Source organism: Tiliqua scincoides, chromosome 1 (genome assembly GCF_035046505.1).
Source record: "Tiliqua scincoides isolate rTilSci1 chromosome 1, rTilSci1.hap2, whole genome shotgun sequence".
Classification (NCBI taxonomy): Eukaryota; Metazoa; Chordata; class Lepidosauria; order Squamata; family Scincidae; genus Tiliqua; species Tiliqua scincoides.
Window position 1 is genome coordinate 199,222,672 of NC_089821.1, and position 18,543 is coordinate 199,241,214.

Sequence of the window (18,543 nt, forward strand, 5' to 3'; positions counted from 1 at the left end):
AGGAACTGTGAGCTCCGTTCTGGTACAAAAAAGTGTATGCCTGGGTTGAAGAAATATGCTCAGAAATATACGTTCATCTTGCTGAGCCACTATTTGTATCTGCCTCTGGTTGGTGGACATTGGGATTCTAGTAAAAAGCATGGTAGATCCAGTAATGCACAATCAATAAATGACACTTTCAGTTCATTTTGTCCAAAAATACCCACTAGTTTTTGAATCAAGTGTGTACAACTCCAAGCTCCAGGGCTAAAATGCTCTGTAGTGCAAATCCTTCAAAATAGTCCCTCAGTGGAAGAAAATCTCCATTTGAGGGAGAGAAGCAGCCACCAGGCTCTACTTTATTTTTGGAGGTGGAATTTTAACAAGAGGCTGCTTCGCCAAGAATCCTCCTAAGAACAGATGCGGATGAAAGCATTGAGCAGATGACAATTTAAGTTTCCACCTGGGCCCCTCTGCTGTTCGTGCAGAAAATATTTATTTTAGCATGTAAAGATTCTTGCTTCTTGCTGCTGTTCTTTGCAGGGGGGGGGGGGGTTGGGGTCATATGAACTTTCGTAGAACTATTAAGCTGATTCCTAGCAAACCCTCCTTGCCCCTCCCAGGGGGTGTGAATTGCCTGCCCCGGGGGAACCTCACTTGCCCTTTTGTTGGCTTATACCAGGGAAAGCAGCCTAACCCTCTTGTGGTTCCTTCAAAGTTCTGTTTGGATCTATGCTTAACATACACTGCTAGTGATATCTTAAGCTGAACATAGCCAGCCTGCAAGTGGTTCACTAGGTCCTTGATGACAACACACTCACAAACACCCTTTCCCCTATTTAGCACTTTCAAATGTTCATGCACTTATATTATCCTGTTTTAATATTTACAACTACCCTGTAAAGTAAGGAATGATTATAACGATCATCATCATCATCATGTCCCCATATTGCAGATAAAGCAATAAAACCAAGAGAGAGTCATAGCATAAGTGAGATTCCACTTCAGATCTTCTCTTTTACCCACTGTGCTACATTATTTCTGCCTTTATCAAGCCCTAGTAGGCTGTGCTCAATATGTCACAAGTTGTGCAGTTCAGGCTTAGATGTTGGTCTATATCTAGGAGGAGATGCAAATCCAAATGTGGTTGATCTTTATGGATACATCAAATTTCTAGAATGAAGTCAGGGTCCATTTAAATGTGACATGGTTTGCAGGGATCAGGTTTGGTAGACTACTTTGTCCAATTACCCCTCCCAAAAATGTTTGGTGTAGAAATGTTTTCTGCTTCTAATCCCTCAAACGTCAATTGCTCTCAGGTAGATGCGATCATATCTTAGTGAATACCTCATGGGTACAAGACATATGAAGCGGCTTTGACTGTGTGTGATGAAAAACCCTTACCTTCTCCCTATTTTTTCCATATTTTTCACATGTTTTGGACCTTTCCAGCTCGTGAGAGGCTTCTGTGATGCCTCTGTTTCCTGGAAGGTATCTTCCAAAGCATCTTTGGAAAACCCAGAGGGCAATATTTACCCCATTATGCTGGTGTTTATTGTTTGAGTATCTTCTTTCCCAATTGTTTGATAAACATAGGACCTGGCTCTAAGCCAGTTCATTGGACTGTGAAGCCCACCTGATTTTCAGGAGAAGGAAATTCAGGGACTCAGGTAATACCCATCCCTACTTACCAATCACAAAGGCAAAACCTGGTTAGCATCCACAGATTATGAAAAACAGGATTATGTGCACACCCCTTCGCACATTGATGTCAGAAGCATCTCATAAATCATGGGATGCCTGCTCACCTTGGTAGAAGTGTGAGGGTAAGACTAGAACCCTGGACCAGTGTGGGTTAGTCATGTAGGGATCACACCCTACATTAGGATTGCATCAGGATTGTTTTATTTTCCATTTGCCTTTCAGTATCCTTGACAACCTTTGCCACCACTGCCACTAGAACTCTCTTTTTCTGCTTCTATTGAATTAGCAATGTCTTGGTCCTTCCACTTGCATTTTCTCCTCCATTGTTTTGATATCTTTTTCAGCCCTTAATAAATAATTTCTTGCATTTGTACTGTTTCATCTGCCTAGTTGCAGTTTACACAGGAGGGAGTGGGTTGTCATGTCTTTCAGATTGTCATATTCTACTATTTGATGTCCAGAGGACTCACCAGATTATGTGCTCCCTGTTAACCTGGGAGGAATGTTTTCTAAAGGGAGCTCTTTAGCTTTTGTGGTGGCAGCAAATACTACCTTTCCCTGGTGCCTTCCCAGCTTACCGAATAAAAGAGTGAAGTGGGGAACAGGGAGGTGGGTGCTGGTCTTTAACTGCTAGGCCCTGTACCCATCTTGTCCTCCATTATCCTTTACATTGAATCAGATCATTAACCTATCTAGATCAGGGGTCATTACAAGGGGTCATTTCAGTACAAGGATCATTTTTCACATTTTTGTGGGCTGAAAAATCAGTTTTATTCATTAATGAATGAAATTTAAATGAATGAATAAGTACTACTTGAATCTTTTTTGTAATCAGCATGATATGATTCAGAATCAAAGAGGAAAATGACAATTGCAAAGAAATAATGCTGTACTTTAACTGAGAAATGATATATAATGAGTAAAAATGTCAAATGTTGGCCAAAAACAGTAATAAAATTATTTTAAGTTGCTGTGGGCCAGATAAAATCTTGTGGGGGAGCCGGATGTGGCCCCCAGGTTATAGTTTGAAGACACTTAATCTAGATTAGTATTGTTGAACTGACAGGCAGACGATCTTCAGGTTTTCAGAGTGAGGCTTTCTCAACCCACCTGGAAATACCAGGGATTGTCCCTGATACTTTCTCCAAGCAAAGCAGATGCTCTGTAACTGAACTACAGAACTACAGTTCCCCCCCCCCGCCCCCTGGTGAATTCATGCATCCATGCTTATCCACTGATGATGACTTAACATGAAGTCATGTTACATCTCATATGACTCTAACATGACGACTAACAATTTGCATTTGTGAAACAGCCATCAGAGATCAAACACTCTAGTGTTGCTCAGATGTGAGCCACTGCCTGTAAAACACTGTGTGATGTACATGCATCCATGAATCAGCCCTTCATCATCTATATAGGCTCCATGTGATAAGGGCAACATAAAGAGATAGAGAGCTGTGTCTCCTAGCACGTGTGCATGTCTTTAAACAGTCTGTTTGAACAGACTACCGTATTTTTATTCATATACTTTTGTTTTCTTGTTTACACGCGGTAGATTTTTGTGTTTACTTTCTACTTCAGCAGATAATGGCAATGGAATGACCCTCATGGTGACTCTGTCACTCTTACAGTTGCTGTTTGTGCGCAACTGAAGTGCTGGTATTTAGACAAGTAGGCAGACACAGATCAACAGAAACCTCCTTTAGGTTAGTCAACAGTCCTCTGCAACTGAGCTCTCAAAACATGATCGGAACCTTAATTTGATTTTTTTTTTCTCTTCCAGCAAAGAGCTGTGATGGGTCTAGTGACACAGTGAGATACAAACGATTATTCTCAGCTCTGCACAGCAGACCTGCACAGCTCTCGCTGTATTTAACTGCGGCCCCCACAAGTTGGATCAAGCAGGAGACACTTGATAGCTGCTGTTTCCGTGGTTCAAATATTTGTGAAGTTAACGCATAATCTGAAAGCAGAAGCTAATAAATTATAGGGTGCTAATTGGGGCCAGAGTGGAGCCGTCAATCACATTATCCTAAACACACGGAGACCCTTATAACCTAAAAAGGCAAGACAGTCGCCAAGAACAGCTCCCAGTTGTCACCGGCCATGACATCCATCTCAACAAGCGCTTCGGCTGTCACGGCAGACAGTGCTTAAAGATTTTCAGCTGCAATCTTATGCAGGCTTGGGAGCAAATCCCATACAACTCAACAGGACTTACTTCACAGTAAATATCATGGACTGTTATTTCTAAGAAGAAATGATAAAGCTCAGGCTTCACGTGTGATAAGAGAACTATCTGCAGTATCAGTCAATGAAGACAACGGTCCTTACTGAAATGTCTACAGCCACATCTCCACTCATTTTTTCTGATATTCTGCCTGACATCGCTATTATTATTTAATGCTTTGCTACCTCTTTATCTCATAAGTACCTGCAGTCTTTCAGCAATTCAGAAGAAAATTTAGTGTTATCAAAATACATTGTGATGATTGTGTTAGATTTTTCAAACAGTTTTGAAATATTAGCACATATACAGGCCTCTTCATTTACACCATATATACTTATCAAAGCTGTGTACAGCAGCAGGGCCCATGAGAGGGGGCTCAGGGAGTAACTTGTATCCAGGCCTAGGGTCATAAAAGAAGAAGAGGAGAAAAAAAGCATAAAGACAGCATGTAAGTTCCACGGAACATAATGTGAATTACTTTGGCATAAAAATGCAATTTGAAACATATGATTATATGATATGCCGGACATAAAACATATGAATACTTTGGTATGCATGCATGATCAAGCTGTACACATTTTCATATAACAAAACATGATTGGGTTTATGGCACTGGCTTTATTGTCCACAAATACTAGCTCCAGACAAGCATGCAATAGGCAGGTGAAAACATTGCTGGAGTTATGGGGGCCCAAGGCGGGCTGGTCCCCTTAGCTAGGCCTTTTAGAAGGCTCTGGGGCTGCATTGATTGGGCTGAAATTGAAAACAGAGCTGGGCTTTCTGAATTTCATTAAAAGACTCACTACCTTTCCCCCATAATTTGTACTGAGGTGAAAATATTTGGAGAAAAGTTGAAGCAACTTGGAAGCGAGGAGTGAAAGGTGTATCTTGAACATATCTGGGGGTGCATGTATAAACAAGTTAAAGTTGTTTTAGTGCCATAGCATTGAGTTACAGAAAGGAATTTAACTGGAAATCGCACTGATCAATATGACACCACGGCTAAGAAAGCAGAAATTGGCTGAGACCCAAAAACACTATTTGATACAAATATCAAGATTTCTCCAATGTTCTTCTGACCAAAGAAGTACCTCAAAAGAATGGCAAATATTAGTGTCTGATGTTATTGTCCTACAGCTACGGCAGGTGTGAGTTTAAACCAGCTACCACCTTACTTGTTGATACATAAAGTGAAACCTGTGGGTTGCATGACACAGGGAAGTAAGTTCTCAGCTTACGTCACATGAATGCCTGCAGATTTTGTGTAAGGAATCTAGCAGAGGTCGTGGGATCCATATGGAGACATAACCGAGTTGTATATTAAATGGAGGACTGTATGGTGACATAACAGAAAAATAATTAGGCATCACCACTATGTCAGAAATAATTAGGTGTCACCTTATAATAGGGTATTGACTCTCCGTCTGGAATACTATCTGCCAGCCCCCTGTGGCAGGGGTGGCCCATCCATGAGGCCCACTGAAATAGTTGCCTTAGGCATCAGATTGGTGGGGGGTACCCATCTCTGCCCACCTATTTGTCTCCACTGCTCCCCCTTCTCCTTCCACTCCCTGGGATGGAAGAGGAGGGTACAGAGGAAATATGGAGGGAGGAGAGTGCTGAGTTAGAACATTAGAGAGTGGAAGGAGCAGAAACTGGCACATCAATGGGTAAGGGGGGCAACATTTGGCAATCTGACTTAGGCATCAGGAGGTTTCGGGCCAGCCCTGTGGTGTGCAGTGAACAGTGCCAATTTTTCTTAAGGTGGGTTATTCAGGGCCATTCATTTCCTCACTTGGCAGTAACCATGCTATAAGCTTGTGGATCAGCAGCCCAAAATTCTAAGACTCTGGTTTTCAGAAGGCTGAATCCATAAAATGGTCAGAGATTAAAATAATGTTTACCATGATTTGTGTATAGGTAGAAAATGGGTGCATTGCAGCAAAGATGCCCAGGGAGCAAAGAGCATAGCAGCAAGTACTCTTACTCTAGTGTAGAGGACAGTGTTTTGGTCTTGAACTGGGGGGACCCAAGTTCAAATCCACACTCAGTAATCAAGCTTGCTGGATGACCTTAAGCTGTCCTCTCTTACCTTAGCCTATCTTTGATTGATTCCTGTGTTCCCCCAACTTCCCCAGTTTCTTTCTGCGTATTATCTATGTTCATCTTTCTTGGCAAGTTATAGCTCCCCAGCAGGTTCCATGGATTCAGTGCTGGGGACAGCCAGCTTGCAGCCCTTGTCCCCCTGTTGTGCAAAAAGCCATAAGCCACCAGGGGGAGAAAAGCCTCTCTCTTCCATTTGAGTCAGGAATGAGCCAGCTGACTGGCTCCCGTTCCCGCCAGTTCTCCTTCTAGGTGGAGGGAGGCAGATACCCATCTGGGCTCCCTCCCTGAACCAGGTAGACGGATGATGCAACCATAAGGGCTTATGTTAATTTAGCAATTTTAGGAATTTGCAGTCATTCCTGCACATGTACACCAGTTTAACACATGAGATCCTGCAGCCCCTCAGCTCCATCTGCTGGCACCAATTATTATTGCATCTTTTTGGAAAAACTCTTTATGTTTTTCTGCTAAACTTATCTCTTCTTTACCCACCTTTCTTGCCCATTTTTTAATCTCTTTTTGGATAGACTTTAAATAAACAGTTCACATTTTAACCCTGGGTTTACCTGGCCCCTTATATGGGAAGTACAGTGGATTGTCCCGTCTCCTTGTTCTGCAGGCACTACTGTGAGAGTAATTTTGATAGGAACTCCTGAAGTTCAATATTTTCCTGGGAGGGGAGTTTTGCCCAGATGCCCCCCTCCCCTTACCCTTCCTAAGCCTCCTGCTTTGCAATGGGTTTCCTCAGACCTGCACCAGCAATTCTGCTGGTGTATATCCAAGGAGTCAAACGTGTGGGTAGTCTGTCTGGCCTGACTACCTGGTGTCAGCAACTATTTCTGCCAAGGCTTTCCCCCATTCACCTGCATGTCCAAATGGGAGACTGGGGAGCAGGAAGGGAGTAGCTGTGCTAACCACTAGGTGCTACCACCATGGATTAGCCTGAAGGTGCTGTGAGCCCTCTCAATCTATCTTGATGCTACCTCACAGGGTTGTTATAATACGGGGGAATGTGCACTGGAAATCTTTGCAGAAAGACTGGTATAAACATGTAATATGTTAAATGAAACTCTCAAGGATCCTTGGTACACTGGATAAGTTTTTCTGCTAGAGGGTCCTTAGGGCCATGCACTGTCCTTGCATCTCCTATCCAATAAGTGAGCTGCTATCACTCAGGTTCATGGTTTTGAAAATGTTCCAAAATCCAAAATGCCTTCATGCAATCCATCAAGCTACTATAGAGTTGAAAACAACCATCATTTACAATTAACAATTGCATTGAATTGAATTTATACAGTGTTTTCTTGCAAAGTACCAAATGTAAAGGTGGCTGATTTATTTGTCCTTGACAACCAAGAACCCAACCCTATCCTTCCCCTCCCCCACTAGTGCAGCTGCCCCCAAAATGGGCACACTCTATCTGGGGGTGGGGGAGATTGGGAGGCTTTAGAGGAGAAAAGAGATAAATCCCTTTATGCTTCCCTAAGCCTCCTGCTCTGCAATGGGTCTCCTCAGACCTGCACCAGTGATTCTGCTGGCACATATCCAAGGAGAAAAAGCGTGTGGGAAGGCTTGAAATGCTTGCCTCATTTTGCAGCGCTCCCAAAATGGCCACCAAAAGAGTGCTCTGTCAGCAGCCATTTTATGACAGCAGAACTGTGTGTAAAGCCCTGCACATGTCAGCCCAATCCTAGATAGGATTGGGTTGTAAGACTTTTACCTTTAACCCATTTCTGCCCTTCCCACAGGTGTACACATTTGATCCCTGTTGCGTATATGCAACATTGGGCAGAAATGGCTTTGTACTCCTACTGTAAAAAATGCTTTTTACTCACGCATTTTGTTATGGTAATCTTATCCAATGTTATGCTGATATGGGGAAGACTTCTTTTAGCTGGTTCGACATGTGATGAAGTGACAATAAATCTCTGACAAGGAAAATGAGTCAGGACTGCAGTGAATGCCTGCTGGACCAGAAAGCATTCAGAAGTTCACTTCACCAGAGGAAACTGCAGAGAGAAATCAAGACACCTTGGTTTAAGTAATAAAATGGTTACATAAAACAACACACTATCTGAATGCTCCTAAACACTGCATGTGAGCAGGACCATCTCAATTCTACTGTCAGAGGCTCACGCGGCCAATTCTGGGAGCATTTGGGGAAAGTATTCATTTACAAACATGCGTTATGTTAGTATTATCATCATCATCATTATTACCACACAAGAAGTGGCATTTTGATTGTCTTGCCGCAGGCGTAAAAACGTTCTTACGAGGCAGAACGTCTTTTAAGGCCCAGCCATTCTTATGAGGCAAGTTGACTCTGTGCCAGCCGCAAGCTGTGGAAGTTCAGGAGAGAGACCCGCCATTTTAAATAACTCTGTGTTACAAAATAGACTCATGTACATTATAAAAGAGATTCAGGGATGATCTACACATTTAAAACCTCTAAGAAGAATCTGCTTGAAACAGCTTCCATCTGACAGCTGCTGCAGACAGCGGTCATTATGCTTGCAGTAGCTTGCTGTCGTTTCCAAACCACTGTCAGCTTCTATCTGAAATGTCTGGCAGCCTTTATTTTCCAAGTTGTCCAAGTCCTGCCTTTCTCCAAGGAGCTCAGAGCAGTTGTACATGACTCCTGTTGCTCATTTTATCCTCACCACAATCCTGTGAGGTAGGTTAATCTGAGAGAGAGCGGCTGGCCCAGGGTCACTCAGCAAGCTTCATGGTTGAGCAGTGATTTGAAGCCAGGTCTTCCTGATCCAACAAATCTAACCACTCCATCAAACACTTCATGCTGGACTGCAGTTCATGCAGAGAACAGGTCATGTGCTGTATGAAGCAGGTGTCATACGCAGGGTGACATACGCAGTCCCCTATGGTAGTCAGAATGTGTAGATCAGTCCTTACTTGGGGGGGGTACACAATTATTGGTTTCAATGGATTTCTTTTTCTTCACCCTCCCCCCCCCCATTTTTTTTTCTCCACTAGTACAAACGCACTGCAACACTCATTACCTGCAAAGAACTGTGTGTGTGTCCCTTATATTTATTTGGGTGCTATTGTTAACTGTATTGATTCGATCTGCTCCTGAATAATTCTTGTGTTTTTGCTAAATTATATAGTGGTGTTTGATATGGTTTGTGCAAACTGATTTTTAATATATTGCCCTGTTCTTTTGCTCCAATAACTGCTTCAAAATTTTGTACAAAATTGTTTTGTGTTTGTTGTCAACCACTGTGGGCTTCCTTCAGAAAGGAACAGCAGTGTATAAGTAATGAATGACAAGGAAATGAAATGGGTAGATGCAATCAAATCACTCCTAACCAGGACCAGGTGCGTTGAGCTACTTCTGCTTGGAGCATAAGTAACTTCTGCACCTGTCCATGGAAAGGTGTGGGACTACTGGATCTACATATAGAAGGCACATTTTAGGTTATGGTCCAGAACACTCTGTCATGTTCAACCGACAGCTTTCAGAAAAAGAAGAAAAAAGTTTCATTAAGCTGCCTTGGGATGCCCTTCTGCGTGTATAGCTGTGTCCAGGGGAGGAAGATCAAGTTATTTTTCCAAAAGTTTTTTTTAAAGATGTTCACCTACTTTCTGAAATCACTTCCTATCCAAAATTTTCCCCAACCCTAACTTTCAGTCAGTGGCACAGCTAAGGAGATGCAGATGGTAGCGTCTTTACCTCAACACAGTGTCTCTAACCAATAAATGGGAACACTTTTAATTTATTTACTTAAATAAATTTGATTTTGTCGAGGAGTGGGGGGGGGGCTACAAAATCTTCTTTGACCCCAGGTAGCAGATAGATGCCTTAGCTATGCCACTGGTTGGGGGGAGGCAGCAGAGCAAGTGGGTGGCAAGCTGCTGAGGTGAGGAGGTGGACTTTTTTAATAGCCCAGGGTGGTGTCACTTCTGGTTGTGACATCACTTCCAGAGCATCATTTTGAACTTGGCACCAGGCTACACGATCATTAGCTATGCCACTGTTTTCAGCCCAGTCCTAACAGAGCCTTACACTACCAGAACTAGCCGAATGCAGCTGTACCAATGGTGGGGGATTGAATTGGGGCAAAAGCAACACTGTGGAACACTGAAGAAAATAAAATGCACCAATGAGTTGCATTTTCTTTTAATGCCTTTTATTCCTAAGACTTTAAGTTCATATCATATGACTGTATAATTTAGGAAACATTGCTAGTTACAATAAAAACTCAAAAGATAAATTTAGGAACCAGTCTGGGGGGGAGGAAACAGGTTTGGAGACAAAACACATTCCCCAACCATGATGCCAAACAGCTTAAGAAAACCATTTGATGCTCATTACTACAGCCCAAGCTTCACTGGCTGTTACGCCATCAGCTTTCCAGCTGTTACAAATGCAGCAACGCTTGAGAATGTAGCCTGGCCACCACCAGAAGCAGTGAGCGGCTGGTTCTGTACGGTGAAGGATTGCGGACACCCGCTGCCTCAGGAAAGGCTGTGCAGGGGCCGGGAGGGAGGGAGGGAGACAGAAGGCCGAATGAGGCATGGGTGAATGGAATGGGAAGGAGATGGAATGGGTATGTGAAGGAGCAGGTTTGGTTGCAATGACGCCCGCCAAATCCTAACCCCCTTTCTGGGCCTGATCCACCTTGACTGGTCAATATGGACTTGTGCTAGTGATATCACTGGCGCAAGACCAAGTTGACACAGCAGGGCCTTATACTGGGGGAAGGGAAAAAGTGAACCCTTCCCCCACAGAGGCCTCCAGATGCCAAAACCCTGCCCCCACAGGATACAGTGGACGCTGTGTTGGCATCACTGCATTGCTTCATAGGGAGTTAGTATAGGGCTGTTAGTTTAGGATTATTAAGACAGTATTTAGTCATTTGGTCCTCAGTGATTTCTCTCTCTGCATGTTGTACTAGCCTGGTGTTTGGTTTTCCTGACTAATAAAGCATTTCAAGGAGACTTGGAAGGGCCACCTATCTTAGATATCCCATGATGGCAAAATGTTGAGGGTATTTTTGCAGTACACTCTTAAGAAGGAAATGTTAAAATAATGACTTCTAATTAAAACTGAGTATTTACAGAGCAGACACATGCTAGATGACCCAGCTAAGTATAGAACACTGGAGAAACATTCACATATCTTTTCTGTACAAGTTATCCAGAGCTGATGAGGTGATGTTTCGACAAATGGGGGAATGAGATCACTGTGATATTCCTTGTTAGTTATATAGATACATTACTAATCCTTTCCTCTATAGGTCAGGAGGATCCCGTAATGGACACAATGCTATCTCCTTTAAAGCTTGCACTACTGTGGGGGGATCAGTGTTGTGCCTAATTTCTTTTCTTCTTTGCACTTGGTCCCTTGCAGTAGGACATGCTTCCTCCAATGTCCAATACTGAAGGATGGTAGTGATGGGGGCAACATAGGAGCTGCTTCTGATGCCTTGATCCTAAGGATTTTGAATGTATTTCAATGCTTTTTAATGCCACCCCTCAATTACATTTCTAGTGTGGGTTGCCAAAAAATGGATGGGGAAATATGGGCGATGATCAGCCTTGGGGCCCGATTTTGGGGCCTTTGGGCATAAGCCCTACAGTCTCTGCCTTTGATATGTGTATGCACGTGAGTGTACTCACCAGCTACTTACTTCGCCTTTCTGCCCAGACATTAAACAGATGGAGAAGAGTTTCATTGCTTAGCTGGACATAAGAGTGTACAGTACCAGGGACCAGCACAATTAGATAGTGAGGCTATTGTCTACATGATTTTCAAGCATTTCCCCCTTTCACAACAGCCACACATGCCTCATCTCACACCATTCTTGAGAAGACCCCAACTCTCAGGAGAGTTTTCAGGGAGTACAAGGATCTTCAATATGGAAAAGGAGAGCAAGGAGAAAAGCTTGAGCAGGCACCACTGCATATGCACTCCTTAGGATACAAATTTATGTTCTCCTGACCAGGCTCCTGTACTGTGCACAAACTACCTAGACACATCCACACAGCAGCTTCATGCAAAGATAGGAATTGAAAATATATTTTTACTGAAGTGCAAGTAACTTCACCCCACTAGAAGGTAACATTCCCATATTCAACAAGGAAAGCCAGCCAAGAAAGATGCATAGAACGTTATCCTTGACTTAGATCTTGACAGCCATCCATACTAGTAGACGACAAAGCTTGAGGCAAAGATTCAAGCATTCTACCCTGTCTGGACACTGAAGTAGTGATACAGTAGTGAGACAAAGGGTCCACTTGGCAGGGACCAGCAAGTTATAGTTCAGAAGTTGTGCAGCTCTCATGCAAGCTTTGGGGGACAAAAGACAGGAAGAAGAGAGCTCAAGGCAACATTGAAGGAGATGTGAGAAGTTATGGCCCATTACACCATGGTTTTACTTAGATCCAGCATTGCTAAAATTAGGTGACTGATTTATGCCTATGCAGGCTGAGATCTACATGTGTTAATGCAGTTCTAAATACTGTGTTCTCATCCGCTCAGATTTTATAAGCAATGTAGGGGTTAGATAGTGCTCAGCTAGTGATGGAAGGCCTCCAAGTGGCACCTTAGAGCTGTACTCTTTGATGGCATGTAAGGTAAGTCATTGTGAAACATGCATAAAATTATAGAGCTGGAACATACAAATAGCACATTTAGGGCCCAATCCTATCCAACTGTCCAGTGCCAATAGGGCATATGTGCATCATGTGGTGGGAGAGGAGTCACAGAGGCCTCCTCAAGATAAGGGAATGTTTGTTCCCTTGCCTCAGGACTGCACTGCAGCTGCATCAGCACTGGAAAACTGGATATGATTTGGCCCTTAGTTAGTCTAATATCCTACTGTGGGGATGCACTATAAATCACGTCTCCTTTCCTTTCAAAACATCAAGATATATCTTTCCTTGCAAGATAACTTGCACTGTCACTTGCCCTTTCCTTGAAATATAACTATTGTATATGTATTTATTTGCAAAATTTATACCCTGCTTTATCTCCTCAAAGGGCATTCAAAGCGGTTTACAAATGTAAAGTCACAGTAAAAATAATATAAACATTAAAAATCTCCTCAAAAACAATGAATCAACATTAAAATATCACATTAAAACCAAAGACAAAAATAATAAAAATCGTAAACCAGCAGTAATCAATAACAAAGGCGGGAATCTAACCCATAAAATATTTGATCCAAATCCCTGTATGCGAAAAACTGAGTACAGTGTTCCTTGCCTCCTGAAGAAACAATAATATTCAGTTGCAGCATATACAGTAGTGCTTCTCAAGTGAGCATATATTGTAGCACTTCCCAAATGATCAAAATCCTTAAAATAGCACATATTACCTCAAATGATGCTTCAACAATCCTGCAAGGTAGATCAATATTGTAATTCCTATATTGCCGGGAGGGTGAGGGGCAGAACCCGAGCCTCGTGGTTCACACTTCAGTCTCTTAACTGCTACATTACATTAGGTCCTGTGGTTTTTATTTGAGTCAGTGAAGACGCTATAGCATGTTTTATTCCGAAAGTGTAATTAACAGCATTGCCGGATTTACCTTTGTTTGCCTTGTAGTTTCTATTCAGAATTGTATCATTCTTTTACCTTTAACCCTGTCAAGTTATGTGACAAGCTGGAGTACAGTTCATGCATTGTCTTGCTAGACTTAAGACAGATCTTGCATTGAACAGACTCCGGCTTAATCCTAAGAACAGTTGCTAGGGAACAAACAAGCACAAAGCACATAAAATTTCACCCAACAAATACCTTCTGTAAATGAAACAAAATATAAACCTTGACATTCCTGTTAGTCCAAGACCTCAGTGTGGTCTTTATGCACAAGCAGTAGATCTGATAACACATCTCTGCTTCCAATTTCATTTCACTTGAGTTTCATGGACATATTTGAGAAAATCTATTCCTTGCTTTACTTAAATTTACTTAAATTGCTTAAATTCAATTGCAATGAACATAAGAACAGCCCCACTGGATCAGGCCATAGGCCCATCTAGTCCGGCTTCCTGTATCTCACAGCGGCCCACCAAATACCCCAGGGAGCACACCAGATAACAAGAGACCTCATCCTGGTGCCCTCCCCTGCATCTGGCATTCTGACATAACCCATTTCTAAAATCAGGAGGTTGCGCATACACATCATGGCTTGTACCCCATAATGGATTTTTCCTCCAGAAACTTGTCCAATCCCCTTTTAAAGGTGTCTAGGCTAGACGCCAGCACCACTTCCTGTGGCAAGGAGTTCCACAGACCGACCACACGCTGAGTAAAGAAATATTTTCTTTTGTCTGTCCTAACCCGCCCAACACTCGATTTTAGTGGATGTCCCCTGGTTCTGGTATTATGTGAGAGTGTAAAGAGCATCTCCCTATCCACTCTGTCCATTCCCTGCATAATTTTGTATGTCTCAATCATGTCCCCCCCAGGCGTCTCTTTTCTAGGCTGAAGAGGCCCAAACGCCGTAGCCTTTCCTCATAAGAAAGGTGCCCCAGCCCCGTAATCATCTTAGTCGCTCTCTTTTGCACCTTTTCCATTTCCACTATGTCTTTTTTGAGATGCGGCGACCAGAACTGGACACAATACTCCAGGTGTGGCCTTACCATAGATTTGTACAACGGCATTATAATACTAGCCGTTTTGTTCTCAATACCCTTCCTAATGATCCCAAGCATAGAATTGGCCTTTTTCACTGCCGCCGCACATTGGGTCGACACTTTCATCGACCTGTCCACCACCACCCCAAGATCTCTCTCCTGATCTGTCACAGACAGCTCAGAACCCATCAGCCTATATCTAAAGTTTTGATTTTTTGCCCCAATGTGCATGACTTTACACTTACTGACATTGAAGCGCATCTGCCATTTTGCTGCCCATTCTGCCAGTCTGGAGAGATCCTTCTGGAGCTTCTCACAATCACTTCTGGTCTTCACCACTCAGAAAAGTTTGGTGTCGTCTGCAAACTTAGCCACTTCACTGCTCAACCCTGTCATTTATGAAGAGGTTGAAAAGCACCGGTCCCAGGACAGATCCTTGGGGCACACCACTTTTCACCTCTCTCCATTGTGAAAATTGCCCATTGACACCCACTCTCTGCTTCCTGGCCTCCAACCAGTTCTCAATCCATGAGAGGACCTGTCCTCTAATTCCCTGACTGTGGAGTTTTTTCAGTAGCCTTTGGTGAGGGACCGTGTCAAACGCCTTCTGAAAGTCCAGATATATAATGTCCACGGGTTCTCCCGCATCCACATGCCTGTTGACCTTTTCAAAGAATTCTATAAGGTTCATAAGGCAAGACTTACCCTTACAGAAGCCATGCTGACTCTCCCTCAGCAAGGTCTGTTCGTCTATGTGTTTTGAGATCCTATCTTTGATGAGGCATTCCACCATCTTACCTGGTATGGATGTTAGGCTGACGGGCCTATAGTTTCCCGGGTCCCCCCTCTTTCCCTTTTTAAAAATAGGCGTGACATTTGCTATCCTCCAATCTTCTGGCACCATGGCCGTTTGAGATCTGCATTTCGTTCTAGACAGCAGAACATTCAGACTGACCTTGGCTGCAGAAAGAATATTTTTCTTTGCTGAAATATTTTAAAACAATACATGTTCAAGAGCATTATTTGACTGTTCTGTCATTCTGTTCTGTATCTGTTCTTGGGAAGGTGTTTGGCTTTTGGAGTTTTCAATCTATGACAAGAGAAGTCTTTAAGGAACATCATGCACATCTGAAGTTCAGAACTATGCAGCTGTGCTTGAAGCAGAGATGAAATAGAAGAACTTTGTTACTATTTCCTGCATGGCCCCCCAATAGGAAGTTCAGAAGCGAAGTTTGTATCTGCCACTGACCAATTCAGAATTTTAATGGCAACTGAGGTCCAGACCAAACATGCAGCTATTCCATGGGAAATTACACCTGCGAGTCACATCTATGGGTTTCATCTCACGTGGGATTTGTGACCACCAGTGCAGTTCAGGGGTTTCTTAATGGCACAAGCCACATTAATCCCTTCTCTCCCATGCTGCCCTTCAGCAAACTTCCTGAGTTTGCAGAAATTTCAGCAGCACTTTCCCACTAAAAAGGGGCCAGAATTTCCCTCTTTGTCCCTTCTGAGGGCAGGAAACTTCTAGGTTTAGGCATGTACTGTACTGTGATTCCCCCCACTCTGACTTTTTCAGGGAGTTCCCCCCACCCCGTTTCTTCAGTTCTGCTCTTCAATCAAGGATATGGGGTACCCCAGAAGGAAAATCCCCTTTAATAAAATGAGCTCTCCTCCCTTGGGGAGGGAGAGGACCTCAAAGCAGAAAGGTCCTCCCAGAAGCAACCAAAGGTCGTTTTGACGGGGATGAACAGCATTCATGTAAGCTTAATCAATCACTGACCTCTACATTTGTGCCCCCTGAAGGCAGGTTAAGCATGCCTTTTGCTCCACCCCCATACTACAAGTTCTGCAGGCTGCAACAGGAGTGAGAATGGGTAACTTCTCAACAGGGAACATGGCCCAAGGAAAGAGAGTTGGGTGTTGCAAAAATAGCTCATTCCACATGCACCAATTTCATATGATTTTCTTTTTTGCATAGGGAAAACCACCACCACAACCACCGAATGTGGTTGCACACAAATGTGCACATTTGTTCTGCACATTAGGGGTGCATGTACAAGCATGCCTGACGAGCAGTCCATCTAGAGACAGTGCATCTCTAGGCGCCCAGTTTCCAAACCCTCAATTGGTGGGTCCAGGGCTGAAATCTTTTCATTCCCACCTTTTCACCAGTGGAGTCTTCCATACCATCATAATGAGATCTGTTCTTTACAAGGAAGGTTTGATTCTTCTTAGGGGGGGATCCCTTCTCCAAAAATTTCATGGGGCACCCTCAGTTCCATAAAAGCTGCCAGGAATCAGGGGAGAGATGCCTAATGGAGCCTAAGAGAAACCCATGATCTCCATGGTAATCCTAACACATAGTAATCCATGGCAATTTCAACAAAGAAAGAAAACCACTCTCAAAACCTTGAGGTCCTTCCTCAGATACGGTATTTTCAACACCATGATCATCTGAGTCCCCTGTTGCTTGACTTATGCAAGGAGAAAATGGCTTTGAATTGCTGACCATGTGTTCCCTGCCTGATCCATGCCACAATTGGTGCACAATTGGTGCTCCACAACTCTTTGGCGGCACTAGCCAGACCTTTCCCCATTCCCCACTACTGGCCATCCCCCAATCTTTCAAAACTGTCCTCAAAGTGGCATAGGGGAGCCACGTTGAGGCTCCTCAATTAAGGCTCCCACGTTGAGGCTTCTCAATTAAGAAGACTCCTCAAACGGCAGCAGGCTGCGTGCATCCACCAGGGCATTTAATGGCTTGTCCAATGTAGATAGTCGTAGTAAAACAGGCACTGACTCCTTAGGTTTGATGGGCCATCGGGCAAGGACCATTTCTTCCTTCCCATCCAGTTGTTCCCTCACATTCCTTGATGCAGTGGTGCAGCTCCTCCATTGTACCACTCCTGAACCAGAGAGACAGGGTATAACCACCCCAAGGTCCACCCCAGAGGAACTGGTCAAGGATGTGGAAGGACACAATTGTCCTAGAGCACCCAGATCAACTGTGACACTCCTTGAACAGCTTGTAGTTTCCCCTAACTTCCTGCGCCTTACTCTGGCATGCATCCAGGTCCCTGTGACAACCCATGTCCCTCATTTTGTCAGAAATGTAGTGGAACTGCTCAACATTTCTGTATCATTTGTTAAGAGCTGCCTGGACCACATTTTCTTGCCAAATGTCAATTAAAGCTGAGACAGACCACTCACCAGCTTTGAGACAGGCCATGGGGGATGCAATGTAGTTCCCTCCCACACACACACACTCGTGCGTGCATGCACATGTGCCAGTGTAGGCAATCTTTCCACCATGCCTGTCAAAATGATGGCTACTTGCATTTAATTGTTTGCATTTACTGTAAATAAAAGTAAAATAATGTGATTCATTCTTCCAACTTCATTTTCTGACTTATAGCATGCCATTTGTGAAAATCAGTAATGAACTTCCACAGGCATCCCTTTCCAAAAAAAAACAAAACACCCCATTCACACTCTTTCCCCCTTGAACACACACAAACAATGCCTATCTACTTAAGTCTTTTTATGTCTGACAGCTTCATGTCAGTTCCTCACACCCCTTGTGGGATAAGCCTACCACAAGCTTCCAAGCACTTCTTAGTGCAAGCAGTTTGGCCTTTGAACTCCTTTCCTACTTTGGATTGCTTGTTTTGTAAAATGACTATAAGAAAGCTAAAGTGATTAATTGCCGCCACTGTCCCATGCAGGTTCAGGATATTATAGAGGGAACAAAGAATTCCAAGAATCCAAGTATTCCATTAATAAGAGGGAAAAGTAACAATAAGCTGTTTACTTTGCGGACAAATCTGCGTACAGGTGCTGAGTGTTCCCTGACTGAGAGATAAAAGATGGTTCAATGGTCAAAGAGCTAATTCAGAGCTTTGAATTTCAATCCT